Source organism: Nematolebias whitei, chromosome 15 (genome assembly GCF_014905685.2).
Source record: "Nematolebias whitei isolate Nwh7 chromosome 15, NemWhi1, whole genome shotgun sequence".
NCBI lineage: Eukaryota > Metazoa > Chordata > Actinopteri > Cyprinodontiformes > Rivulidae > Nematolebias > Nematolebias whitei.
Window position 1 is genome coordinate 34,184,422 of NC_056512.1, and position 4,123 is coordinate 34,188,544.

Consider the following 4,123-nt stretch of genomic DNA (forward strand, 5'->3'; position numbering starts at 1 on the left):
ACATCCTCCACATGAAGCATCCCTGGCTGCCTGCTGTCAGTCACAATGATCATGCGCAAATCTGGCACCCTGGCAGACCCAAAACAGATCATTATGCTGCAGTCACAACTGGTTTTGTTATAAAGTTTAAAAAATATATCTGTTTTTAATTCAGTGAATGAATGACATTTGCTAAATCTGATATCTGACACTGTCAGACCTGGAGCTTTTGATCATGCCAATTGGCATGGTGTCGATTCCTGGGCAGATCTCTCTCAGCATCTCACAAAAGTTTTGCGTTTTAAAGCTGGTGGGACACAACACAGCTTTACATTGAACCTAGACACAACAAACCAGCACCGTTACATTTTATCAGAAAACAAAATGTGTGCTTTTACCTCTTTTCGATTGTATTTGTTTTTACAACAAAGTCATAGTGGCATGTTGATATGTATGCAGGGGAATGAGAACAGTTACCTTTTGTAGAGTAAAGACCACTTCTTCCACATGATAGGCTGGGTTCAGTGACACCTGCAAGAATCAACCAACTTAAAGTTAAAATACCTTGTCTGAGATATTTGTCAGACATACCATGTGATTGATAATGTGCTTGCAGGTTTTTTTTTTTTGGTTTTTTTTTGGTCATGCATTATTTGTAAAGTCCAAACTGGATAATGATAATCTCATATACAGAACACATTACATTGCAGCTCTTCTGTTGCTGGTTAATTCAGTATGTGTCTCACTTGTACTTGATAGCAGACCAGACAAAGAGTGATTCCGAAGACTTATATGGACAGGAAAAAACATTGAGCTTGGCGTCCTTTGCACGGACATGGGTTACCGGGGCCCCACCCTGGAGCCAGGCCTGGGGGAGGGGGTCATCAACAAGTGCCTGCTGACCCATGGGACCTGGTTGGCTCTGCCCAAATGAGCAACATGGGTTTGCCTTCCTGTGGGCCAACCACATGCAGGAGGAGCCATACAAGTTTGGTGGCATAAGCCTTACCAAAGCTAGCTCTTGAGACATAGAATGTAATCTTTCTGGCAGGGAAGTAGCCTGAGCTTGTGAGTGACTTTGAGAGGTACTCACTAGATATCTAAAAAAGTTCAATCTGGTCCTCTGGACATTCAAAAAAACAAAACAAAGCAAAACAACAACAAAAAATGTAGAAACGTTTCTTAAATAGCACCTTCTCAGAGTGGATCAACCAGTTTTGCTGCTGACAACCAAAACCAGCTGATCACCTCAGCAGGCAGCACCTCAGACTGAGGAAGCCTCTCGGATGAGAGACGAAACGTTTCTACATTTTTTGTTGTTGTTTTGCTTTGTTTTGGGTTTTTTTTTAATGTCCAGAGGACCAGATTTAACTTTTTTAGATTTTTCTACCTGGATTATTGAGCATGCATCAGGATACTCACTAGATAGTTGGGCTCAACTTAATGCACAGCATGGGTTCCGGAACCAATCTCCTTGAGAGGGGCTGTACCTTATTCATCTCTGGAGTTGCCCATAGTGAGAGGCGCCAAAATGGTGTGGGTCTACTTTTAGCCTCAAGATTTGGTGCCTCTGTGTTGAAGTTTCTCCTGTTTGATGAGAGGGTGGCTTCCCGGCACCTTTGGGTGGGGGGATGGGCTCTAACTGTTGCTTTTGCCTATGTGCCAAATAGAAGTTCAGAGTATCTGGCCTTCTTAGAGTCCTTGGCAGGGGTGATGGAAGGTGCACCAGCTGGGGACTCCTTTATTCTGCTGGGGGACTTCAATACCCATATGGGTAATGATAGTGTGATCTGGAGGGGCGTGATTGGGAGGAACAGCCTCTCTGATCTGAACCCGAGTGGTGTTCTGTTGTTGGACTTTTGTGCTAGTCATAGTTTGTCCATCACAAACACCATGTTTGAATATAAGAATGTCCGTAAGTGCACTTTTCACCAGAATGCCCTAGATCGATGATTGACTTTGTAGTCATGTCATCTGCAGCCATTTGTTTTGGACACTCTGGTGAAGAGAGGAGCTGAGCTGTCAACTGATCACCACCTGGAAGTGAGTTGGGTCAGATGATGGGGGCAAGATGCTATACAGACCCAGTAGACCCAAACATGTAGTGAGGGTTTGCTGGGAACGCGTGGCAGAAGAACCTGTCGGGAATATCTACAACTTGCACCTCCAGAAGCGCTTTAAGTGCATTCCAGCTGAGGCGGGGAAATTGAGTCAGAGTGGGTCATGTTCCACACCTCAATTGTTGAGGTAGCTGCATTGAGCTATGACCGCAAGGTTGCCGGTGCTTCTCGCAGTGGCCATCCTCAAACTTGGTGGTGGACACTCCAAGTTAGGGAGGCTGTCAAGAAGAAGAAGTTCTATTGGGCCTTGTTGGCTGCTGGGACTCCAGAGGCAGCTGAGTAGTACCGGAGGGCCAAGTGGTCCCCAGCCTTAGCTGTTACTGAGGCAATAGCTTGGATGTGGGAGAAATTAGGTGAGGCCTTGGATAAAGACTCTCAGTCGGCTCAGAGGATATTCTGGCAAACCGTCAGGCAGCTGAGGAGGGGAAACAGCACTTTACTGACATTGTTTATGGTGAAGGTGGGGTTCTGTTGACCTCAGCCAGTGATGTTGTCAGGAGATGGAAGGAATACTTCTCTGACCTTCTCAATCCCACTGGCACGTCTTCCATGGGGGAAGCTGAGTCGGGGGACTTTGGGGTTGATTTGTCCATAACCATGGCTAAGGTCACTGAGATAGTTAAAGAGCTCAGTGACGGCAGGGCTCCGGGGGTGGATGAGATTCACCCTGATTTATTTTAGGCTGTAGATGTTGTGGGACTGTATTGGTTAACATGCCTTTGTAGCATCACATGGACATTGGGGCCAGTACCACTGGATTGGCAGAATGGGGTGGTGGTTCCCCTCTTCAAAAATATAGATGCATCACTTTCCTTAGCCACCATGGTAAGGTCTATTCAGGGATACTAGAGGAGCGAGGCCAATCATTGGTCAAACTTCAGATCCAGGAGGAAAAATGCGGATTCTGTCCTGGCTGTGGAACACTGGATCATCTCTTTGCCCTAATTAGGGCCCTCGAAGTGTCATGGGAGTTTGCCCAGTCGGTCTACATGTGTTTTGTGGACTTGGAGAAGGCTTTTTGAATGTGTTCCTTGAGGTATACTGTGGGAGGGTACTTCATCAGTATGAAATTGGAGGCCCGTTTCTATGGGTTGTTTGGTCCCTATACCAGCAGTGCAAGAGTTTGGTTCACATTGCTGGTAGCAAGTCAGACCCCTTCGCGGTGGGAGTTGGACTCCATAAGGGCTGCCCATTGTCACACATTCTGTTCATAATTTTTATGGACTGAATTTCTCATTGCAGCCGGGGGGTGGAGGGAATCTGTTTCAGTGGCCTCGGTATTCCTTCTCTGCTATTTGTGGATGATGCGGTCCTGTTGGCGTCATTGTGCCATAATCTTCAGCTCACTGGAGCGATTTGCAGCCGAGTGTGAAGCGGTTGGAATGAGAATCAGAACCTTTATATCTGAGGCCATGGCCGTCAGTCAGAAAAGGGTGGATTGCTCTCTTCGGGTCAAGGGTGAGGTTCTACCTCAAGTGGAGGAGTTCAAGTATCTCGAGGTTTTGTTCACGTGAGGGAAGAATGTAGACTGAGAGTGACAAATGGAATGGTGCAGCATCTGCAGTATTGCACACTGTGCTGGTCCATTGTGGTAAAGAGGGAGCTGAGCTGTAAGGGAAAGCTCTCTGTTTACCAGTCGATCTACATTCCTACCCTCAACTATGGCCACAAACTCTGGTAAGGATGCTTTTTGGGCGCCTCCCTAGGGAGGTGTTTTGGGCATGTCCAATTGGGTGGGGAAGACCCCAGGGAAGAACCAGAACACGCTGGAGAGACTGCATCTCTCAGGTGACCTGGGAACGCCTTGGGGTCCTCCCAGAAGAGCTCAAAGAGGTGACTGTGGAAAGAGATGTATGGGCCTCCTTGCTCAAGCTGCTGCCCCAATGACACAACTTCAAAATAAATGGAAGATGAATGATGGATGGATGGTTGGATGGATGGATGGATGGATGGATGGATGGATGGATGCATGCATGGATGGATGGATGGATGGATGGATGGATGGATGGATGGATGGATGGATG

The 4,123-nt window shown here is 47.0% G+C and overlaps 1 long non-coding RNA gene across 1 annotated transcript in view; it reads right to left on the reverse strand.

Moving 5' to 3' along the window:
* Window positions 1-230: 230 nt before the first annotated feature.
* The window catches only part of LOC119421420, a 4,131-nt gene continuing 238 nt past the window's right edge, over window positions 231-4,123 (reverse strand). Inside the window, exons 2-3 of the long non-coding RNA XR_005187364.1 lie at window positions 457-510; window positions 231-318 (exon numbers count right to left, since the gene is read on the reverse strand). This is a non-coding gene — a long non-coding RNA (uncharacterized LOC119421420). The remainder of the gene's footprint in view (window positions 319-456; window positions 511-4,123) is intronic.